Source organism: Pollicipes pollicipes, unplaced genomic scaffold (assembly GCF_011947565.3).
Source record: "Pollicipes pollicipes isolate AB1234 unplaced genomic scaffold, Ppol_2.1 Scaffold_6138;HRSCAF=7277_pilon_pilon_pilon, whole genome shotgun sequence".
Taxonomy (NCBI): Eukaryota; Metazoa; Arthropoda; class Thecostraca; order Pollicipedomorpha; family Pollicipedidae; genus Pollicipes; species Pollicipes pollicipes.
The window spans coordinates 37,543,330-37,553,393 of record NW_023596818.1 but is presented as its reverse complement, the minus strand read 5'-3'; the positions used below and the strand labels follow the sequence as shown (position 1 = coordinate 37,553,393).

At 49.7% G+C, this 10,064-nt stretch overlaps 1 pseudogene; it reads right to left on the bottom strand.

The window, feature by feature from the left end:
• Window positions 1-263: 263 nt before the first annotated feature.
• LOC119105933 (trypsin-1-like) lies at window positions 264-1,903 on the bottom strand (annotated as a pseudogene).
• Between the last annotated feature and the right edge of the window lie 8,161 nt (window positions 1,904-10,064).

Genomic DNA, 10,064 nt, shown 5'->3' with positions numbered 1-10,064 from the left:
TCATTGTGGGATCACTATCGGCCGGCAATGTGAATCAGCCATCGGTCGAAATTGTCTTTTCTGTCCATATGGCCCCTGGCGGCGCATCACCAAATAAGGCCGGCTGGCCGGAAGTGTGATGCACATCAAACGGTGATTGGGGAAAAATAGTTATAATCACGCGCGAGGCCCATGCGCCCACGTCACACCACATCCGCGCAGTCTCAGAGGCGTGAACACATGGAGTCGGTCATAGGCTGTGTGAGTTGATATGCATTAAAACATTGCTTGGCCAGAGTATATTCGAATAAGTTACTGCTCGCTTCACCATGAACACAGCAAAGTTTCCGGATTTGAATCATACGTTCCCAAGTGCATCAGAGCAGTTTAAAGAAAATGGTGGACTGTATAAAGTCCTAAACTGATCGCGTTCATCGTTGTCGTGGCCACGTGCTACCAAGTTCGTGTCTGAAATAACGGAGTCCACCGATGGCGTGGTCCTCCCCGATCCCAAATCGTCTTCCTTCCACTGGAAATTTAGAGACGGGTGAGAAGGACGTTTGCTGGCCTCCGCTGCCTTCCGACGGGCCTGGCGCTGCTTCTTCAGCAGAGACTGGCGTCCCTGGTGTTGTTGTCAATCCAGGTTTTGACGTACGTGACCCTGGCGTAGACACCCGGGTAGTTGGCCAGAGCGCAGCCGCTGCCCCAGGAGACCACCCCGATCAGGTTGTAGCGACCTCCGACCAGCGTGACCAGCGGGCCCGCCGCTGTCGCCCTGGCAAGAGTCCTTGCCGCCGCCGCTGACGCCGGCGCACAGCATGCTGTCGTTGATCGTGCTGTACGCCTGTCTGCACTGATTGTTGGACTGCGTGCGCACGGTGACCTCACGCAGGGCCGTGGCCTGCGAGCCGCCCGAGGAGGTCGTGCCCCAGCCGCTGACGATGGCGTCCACGTTGACAAAGTCTCCGCTGGAAGGCAGGCACGCCGGCGCCACCTTGTTGTTCAGAGCCGAGAAGTTGATGGTCGTGGATAGCTTAAGCAGGGAGAAGTCGTAGCCGGACGAAGAGGCGGATGAATAAGCGGGGTGGTCAATGATCTGGGAGACGCTGAAGCGGAGCTCACCATCCGAGGTGCCGATCCTGTGCTCCCGAAGCAGCACCTGAATCCGGGACGCAGAGGAGCCTGCAGTGCAGTGAGCTGCCGTCAGCACGTACCGGTTGTTGATGACGGTGCCGCCGCAGTAGGTTCGGGTGCCGCCGGGGCTCACCAGACCCGCCTGCCAGGGGTACTCGTTGACCTCGGTCTGGACGCCGCCGACGATGCGCGACGCTCTGTTGGGGACGCCGCAACACTGGCCCCCGGATGGCGCCTGCGTGGTGGCAGCCGTTGTCGCAGCCGTTGTCGCAGGCGTTGTTGCGGCCGGTCCGCCACCCTCTGGGACGGTGATCAGACAGTAGAACCCGGTTCGCCTGACGCTCTCGTCGGATCTGAAGACAACCTGCAGCGTGGAGCCACTGACGGCGTTGATGCTACCGAGGTTGCCGCAGTACTTGGCATTGTTGATGGAGAGATAGTCATAGTCGCAGGTACTGTGACCCTCGACGCTGAATGTGGAACAGCTAATTTCGAGCACTTGACTCCGGGTGCCACGCAGGGTGTAGCTGAATCCAGCGTTGTTGGGGTACCGCCCGGGGTAGCCGGGTGACGTGATGAAGTACGTGCCAGGCTGGAGCGAATACGTGGCTCTGTCTTCAGAGTCGGGCGGCGGCAGCGGCAGGGCGTGGCGCGGCTCCGGAGGAGGCGCCGACTCCTGCAGGCGAGGTTCTGGCGGAGGCACCGACTCGGAGCCGGCTCTCCCCGTGGGAGGCGGCGGCTTGGCGAGGGCAACGCCCAGCGCGAAACAGAGCACAGCCAGACGAAGCATTTTGCCGTGGTACAGTGTGGCTGCCTCGGCCACTTTTATACGGGCCAGCGGCGTGGCACAAGTGTCGGCTGTCAGCGGCTCACCGGGCGGATCCGACAGGGGCGTGACGGGCCCTTAGCTCCGCCGCCGAGACGTCGCAGACCTCGCGCCCGTCTGCCGACGCGCCGTCCAGCACTGTCGGCCCATTGTCATCGGTGAGGACTACCACTTGCTTGTCCGCCGACGGAAATCTCACAATAAGGTGACTCATATGCAGTTCCTTCTCTGTGTCCTAATGGGTAAAAAGCACCCTGCCGATCGTTTCCTTCGCTTCCCTCACCAATTGAGGCCATCGCAATACACGCACCTTTTTCAAGCCTTATGCACCTCACACAACTTTATGGTCTCTGAGCTGATTTCCCATGCGTCGGGATGACGTGCCGGTATGTGCTGAACACCCCAGGTGACTTCAGTGACGCCTGCTTGCCTGTCTTATGTATCACTAAGACGCGGCTCAAGATGCAAACCTGCATGTCACGCGTCATGCTGGTTGAGGGCCACCCGCTGCTCGTTGATGCGGTGATTAGTGCTGACGTGTACCTGGCACGCGTAACTTCGTGGTCATATTTGTCTTGGCCCTGAACACAGTGTGCTATAGTGTCTGTAGCTCAGAAAGGAGAGGGCTTAAGTCCTAAAGGGGACATCACTTTGAACTGCACGGAATGAATGATCTGAAAATGGCTATCTGAGTTCAAAACCCGATACAAAACATGCAATTGGTCCTCTAGATGCTGTGCTGCTTCTCCGGAGTGCTTACAGCTGCAGATCTCTTGTCTGCAAATAGACGCCATCCAGGAATAAACGCTGCCGGGGATTGAGCTCGGCTTAGCACGTACCAATCTGTGTCGCCCCAACTGAAATATTTTGCGTCATTATAAGTGGCAGCATTCCTCTGGTTATCAACAATATTCGCGTCTGACGCCATATTGAGGCATGCGGGATCAGAATGGCATAACTTTGGAACAAACAGCAATAACTGAGGCGATTGATTTGCCTATTGCGTGCCGCTTTTGGCTGTAGACTAGGCATTCCGGTTAGGCCGGAGGTCATTCAAACTGTAATTCTTTGGTGGGTGAATCGGGATTCGGATTGAAATTTCATATTCGAATAGAATGAAGTAGATTTTAATTTGGCATGGAAACTGCGAGACTTGAATGCCACGCAGTACTAACTTTACAGCCAATGCCGTTGGTCTCTGCTGATTCTTCTCAGCGATTCTTTCTGTGGAGCATTCGTACTCGCAGGCATGAGTGTGTAGGCGTTTGAGTTGTGTTTATTTTTATGAGGCAAATGAAAGTATATGACAAGGCAGTCCGTACGTACGATGTCCAATGCCGTGAACATGCCGTCTTGCTTACTTCCAAGTAAAGTTCAAGGCAATGCAAACAATACAAACAAAAAATTCGTAGTATTTCCATACAAAAAGACAAGAATCGAAGCAAAATCGCAAAAAATACCTTTTGTTTCGGGGTTGGTAAGACGAAGTGGCCGCTGTCAGAATGAAGTGAACTTTTTGGTGAGTTCTTTTCCGCACACGCGACAGCAAGCCTCTTAAAGTCTAGCTCGCATATGCATTGTGCTGCATCCGACCTAGGGTACCTCCTCTTGAGAGTGCTTAAACTTAAACAATGGTAAACGATACCCTTAGAAAATAAAATGGCACTAAGGAGCCCAGTTTGCATGCACTTATACCCGTGGCGGGCCACTTTTTCGAGAGGGTCGCTGAGATTGAGGGGGTCTCATGTCTGATGATCGACCTTTGGCTGTATGTCTTCCTGCTACCCTCGCTGCAATAATCCGTGGTGTTGCCTCCATAGGCACGGAAGAGAGAGGGGAGGAGGCAAAAAAGCCCTCAACTTTTGGACTGAGCGATGACGTTTCCCCAAGCTTGACGAGCTAATCTTGAGGGTTCCATGTACAAGTCGAGTTATTCCTCACAGAAAGTCGTTGAAAAATGGAGGTCAGACGTGATTTTTCTTCACAATATTAAGTCTTTAGTTTTATATTCCTGTGTTTGTCTTACATGTAGATGCAGTCTCCTTTTGTGAGAACGGACAACTCTGCGTTTTGGTAGAACCTGACTGTTTTGTGGTCCTCCTAAAACGTTACATCGCGAGTGCTGAATAGTTTGTGCGCTGTTTGGCTTGCCTTTAAGCTTCCTGTTCATCACCGCCATGTACAGCATGCTGACCACGCGGTAGAGACGAGTCTAGGCATAGGTACCTGCCACTGCCGCTGACTCATGGGGAGTTCGGAATTCCGCCAAGAGGAGACCAGTCGATATACCTTCGTCAAGAGACCAGTCAATATACCTTCGTCAAGAGGAGACCAGTCGACACACCTTCGTCAAGTTGGCAACAGATTCACGTTAGCATTCAGTTCGATATTCGCGAAACTGAGCCTGCTATGGTACTAGGGCTTTGCCAGTGTCAGTTGTGCTCGTCGTGTTGAGGTCAGTTTTAATTTTTATTTGAGTTTTGTGAAAGTCTAAGAAATATAATTCAAAAGGCATGACCTTACACCCGCGACGACTCCACTCGTCGGCAATAGAAGCAGGCTTTGCGAGGAGCTGCGTTCCAGTCTTAGTTTTCCTACTCGAGGCGATCAGAAGATTCCGGTACATATCTGTGCGGATGTGCGGATCATTCAAAAGCTTCCTTCAGGGCACATATCGATCTAAAACATGCATCGAAATCGGTTTTCAACTCGACTAAACAAACTGGTACGATGCTTGTCCCTGGCATTTGGTGTCCCGCCCCCCCCCCCCCCCCAAGTTCTGGAATTCAGCCGTTTGATTTCCTGTCTGTATTTTTCCATTTTTGTTATACGAGTATCAGTCTTCATGAGCGTAACCCTGGACCACTAGGCATAGGGCGGGCACACATGGGGCGTGCTCATTTCCCCCGGAGACTGGTGACTTCTGTCATTTTCAGGCCTATTCGTTTTCCAAGAAACACTGGGGGAAATTGTTTTCAACTCATTTTTCAACAACTAAATACTGTGACATGCGGCATGTGCATGCCTTGCTGATGGTGCACGTGATGTTGGTGTTGCATGCCGTATTGGCTTGCATGGTGGTTGCTTGCTGCATGCGGTTGTGGAAGCTTTCGTTGCTGCACGCTGCATTCCCTCATGCTAACTCCCGAGGCTGCGTGCTGTGTATGGCTAGTTGCCAGCTAATGAGTCATTTGTATGTGTTACAGAATGAGTGTTTAGGTCGACATTGTAGTACTTCATCAATAAGCTACAGTTTGGCAGTTATCAAATACCATCAACTTCAGGCACTTAAAGTGATCAAAACGACCATCTGTCGTTATGTGCGACGAAACCACAATACAAATTAGATCGCTGAGGGCACCCACAGCAAATAGTTCGAAAGTGAAAGATGCAATTTTTTTCGCGATTTCTAACTCTAATTTGTAGGTAACCAAGTGGCGTTGTATGACATCGTTCACATTGGGATGCTGGTGGTGGTGCCATAGCGGGCGAAAGTTGCTAAATTCTTTGGCTCGACTCCATATAATTTTTGGAAGTAAAACGTAGGTACTCAACTGTTCGGTTCAGCCCAATTATTCGACTTGAGATGTATAACAAGTTTTATGGGTCACTTCCGTGGGAACAAGTTGTTTTTGTGGTACATGCCTTGACTACAACGAAAGAGTAAAAATTTGCTATCTGCGTTAAGTTACGGAAGTGTTTCAGTCATCTTCAAGTAACATGGTTGTCCCAGCTATCGAGGGATAATAAATGTACTGCGCTGGCAGCGCGTAAAATGTCCGAAGCATTTGACCGCACATATCGTCGGAATATGTACCTACTGCTTCCTGCGGTTAAAATCACCCAAGATTAACCATCCTATTTGAATAATCGACCAATCAAGTACAATGGCAAGCGCGGTTTTGCTGTAGCCACAAGCAGATTCTTTCTCTTACTGTCCGGAGGATATGGGGTGCTGCCTAAACAAAACGTGGCGCTTTCGGAACAACAGACGTAACTCAAGTAGATAAAAGGTAATTTGTCACATATCAAGCTGCATGCGTTGCACTTGACACGCTGGATTTATTCGAAATATTTGTTTCTGCCGGAATATTGAATGATCATGACGAGGCACACAATCGATATAAAAGTCTTTTATGTGGAAAAATATAAAACTAAACATTTCGCGCAGACCCGTTTCGATCTTCAGTGGTAATGCTCCCAACAGACAGTCAGCCTGTCTTTAGATGCACACATCAGAATCCATGGAACGCTGCACAATCGCAGCATGGGCCGCATTATATAAGTGGTTCCCTGACAAGCTGAAGAAAGAGCCTGCTTGCCTGGAAATCTCTGGCTCACTGATGGGCCACAGCGTTTGGCTCAGAGGCATGCCATCTCAAAGAACATTGAGTATCGGGAGAGAAAACAAGTTTAATATCGTATTGCACTAACCATTGCACTCAGCGCAGCGCACCACATGGATGGCAATTATCGTTAATAGATGGCTAAATGTGATGGTAATGCTTTGATGTTATGTACTTCATGCGAAAATGTAACAGTTAACAATGTTTACATCTGACGTCACGCCGGGGCACGCGCTAACGTCAATAATACATGTTTCAATGACACAACTCGTCTTTTTTCCCCAAGTTTGAAAAATGGCCAATGCCGGGATGGAAAAGTAGAGGGTAGGGCATGCAGGCAGTTTTTGTTTTGCCCCCCCCCCATAAAAAATATACAACACGACAAAAAATCGAGCCAGAACTTCTGGTCGCCTAAGACTGCTTGAGTCGCTACAGAGGCCGTTCTCATTTTTCTCCCTCAGCAAACCAGCGTAGCATGGTGGTGGTGGAGTAATGGTCACTACGATGTGATAAAAACACGAGCGGACGAATCACTCCGATGGAGAACTGGCCTATACGTGTCAAATCTAATTTATTTCAAGAAAATCGATCCGTTAACTTATTTCAATGCATTTACTTGCACGTTTAAGTGATGGGTTTCACGATTTGACAATGGTTTTAGGTCCTAGTTTTTAGTGATCGAATCCTGGTTTTTGGGAGACGAAGATTTGCAAGGCCCAGACTCTTCCAACGTATTCAACTCGTGTCAATCCACACCCTTAACTGTTAGACGCACCGATATATTCATTTTTTTTCTATATTGACCTTGAATGCATCTGGCCACAAACGATGTGCAGCCGTGTGATACGCCCAAGCAAGCCGCCCGTCCTTCTTTCTGATATCCGTGCCATTGGTGGCAGGCGTTTCTGCGCTCAGAATTGCCTTGCGGTAGGCCGTATTGACATGCGCCAGCGTTGCCAAGTAGTTTCCAATTAGTCTGTCGAGACGGTTGCTTGCAGATGATGTGGACCACCTGTGCTAGAATAGGAAAATGGGCTCGGGGAACTTCCGCAGCTGACGTCCAATCGCGACACAATGGTTCCGCGCGTGGGCTGTTAGCGACGCGTTCATCGTTGCGATATTGTATAGACATGTGCCTAGACCCGGGAAATGGATCCTGGCATCGGATCACTCACAGCCCGAAGATCGTGGAGCCACTCCATAACATCTCGCGTGCGCTGTTTCTGACCCCGAGTGATACTAGGCCCCCTTCCCTCTCAAGTGGGTGCTGGCGACGAGTCCCGCCCGGGTCGTCTCTGAAATCGGGTCCCGCTCGGGGCGCCTCTAGCCTCGCATCCCGCTCGGGCGGCGTTTCGCCTGTGGCTATACACGGGTCACTGCTGACCTCGAGACCCGCTCGGTGTCAGATTCATTCTGAGTTGCACTGTTACCCACTATCAGATTGTTCCAGTTTTTATTGAGCGCGTAGCGTCTCGTCCTCGCCCATTCAGCTGCTACAGGATTAGGGGCTATTGTATTTCTCTTTGAGATGCCGTCAAGAAGAGGAGCTCACCGATCTCGCTTGTTTCGCCTCGTGCCCCGATTTGTTCCTGTGCCAGCTTGATGTTCTCACGTGACGTATGAGAAGGTGTGTATCTTGTTAAAACCGCTGGGTAGTCGCGGTATCTGCACCTTTATATTTGAAATCCCCCCCCCCCCCCGGCAAAATAAAGCCTAGGGACGCTTCGGCATCTTTCTGCGGGGCTGATCTCCGTACGGGCATCTTGATCCTCAAACCAAAAGTGGCTTGTAATGCCCGAGCTTCTGATGACATACCAAGCTGTGCACTGAGAGCTATGCAGGAGTATTCCTTCGACCACGTCCGGCGTGTCTGAGGCTACTAAACGGTTACTCTAGCTGCTGACAAGGACATCCAAACGAAAATGGCCTGCATCCCTGAGCCAGATATTGTGCAAAACAGTCACTGATGATATCCTCTTGGCAATAAACCAATTGCTGTTGCTAGGCGACAGCAGACCTCTTGAGACAAGTGTCGACTTCCAGTGGTTTTGGTGGTAGGAGCTTTTGCCTTTCGGACCCTCCTTTGGGTCTACTTGACCTTTTTTATTCCAGTTGAACCGCACCATAGGCTGGTCCACCGATCCCTGCCCTATGCACTTACCAGCAATGTTCATGATTGTGTTTCGGGAGGCTGCTGCGTTGCTTTGAAAGGAATATTCTACGCTTAAAAATATTGAAGCAAGGTTACGTAAGTTGTTAAGTGCGTTTGCGAGGAGCAGTATGCATATAGATAAAACAGTAGTAATAGCCTTATTCCTCATAGAAAAAAACAGCAGAATGGAGACATAGATGCGTTGATATGTCGGCAACGTGCCGAAATATTAACTCCATTCTCCTGTTGTTTTTTTAACGAATAAAGCTATTACTACTGTCTTAACTATATTGAAGGAAACATCAGACACGATGAAATAAGTTTACACGCAGCTGTTAATATCCGTTCGCCGGAAACGGCTGCTCTAGACAACACAATTTCTCTGTTTAGTAAATATGCTCCTTAATACGTCATTAATTGATTACGCCATTGCACCCTGCACAATATTGATTAAGAACCAATGAACGGCCGTTATATCTGGAAGTCGTGGTCAGTTGAGGTCGCCAGATCTGAACGATCCGACATTGGCATTTGTTTTGTCTTGATTGCTGCATGTCTAAAGGAATTTTAGAATTGGAACAATGTCATCATGGCGTCATGGATGTCTGGATGACCTTGAAATAGCCTTCCCGAAATACCCTGTGCATCCTCACGGATGTGCCGAATGATCTTCAAGATGGCTATGTTAGTTGAAAGCTCCATGCAAGTGTGGAGTGGCCCCTTTAAAGAACATCAGCGTTTGCTTCGCACTAGCGCACGCTTGCTTCCCTGCGCTGATGAAAAACGCAGAAATTTTGATAATTTAGCTTTTGCAGTTTAAATCACAATTCTAGGCGCCTTGGTTGCCGAGATTTGGCGCAAAATGTGAGAAAAACGGCCGGTAACGGCAAAATCTATCCTGGTACCCGTGCACGCATGACATGCAGCACATGCGACATGACAATTCATACAACCTCATTGTCTGTTCGATTCCCTAACAAAGCATGCCACTTCCCAATGGTTCCGTGCCCTGGGTGCGACAATGTGTTTCAATGATTGAATTATTTCGACCACTTAGAGCAAAACCCATGCAATATTGGTACCAACAGATCCAAGCGGCATTTTTGAACAACTCTACCACCTTTAACCAGCTTTACATGCAATATGATGAAAACAAAAAGCGTTTTATCTCACAGTTGTCCACCGATCAGCACGCTAAGCCAGTGGTGCAAGGGGCAATGTGAGAGGCCTACAGCAGTGGTTCTCAGTTTCTTACCTCAAAGCCGCCCGTTACTTTCAACAGGCTATGTGTCGCTCCAACGTCCTCCGTATACCTCTGGAGCTACTGTTCACGTATCCACAAACAACAATCCTCCTAGATCGGCAGGGCTTTCTAACTCCATTGCATTAAAAACCTGACGACTAGCTAAGTTCTTCTAGCTAGTCAGCTTCTCACGACATGAACACGACCAATAGCAGCCCACAGCCTTGCACTGAACCCAACGCACCACCGCGTGGCAAAACGCTCGAGCCCATCTGTCTCAAATGGCACGACACTTTAAAACGTTGCGTAGTAAACTGATCACGTTAGTCGCAAGATGCTGCGGCCAGCCACGATTCTTGCGGCTTGTCATAAGCCTAGTTAGTT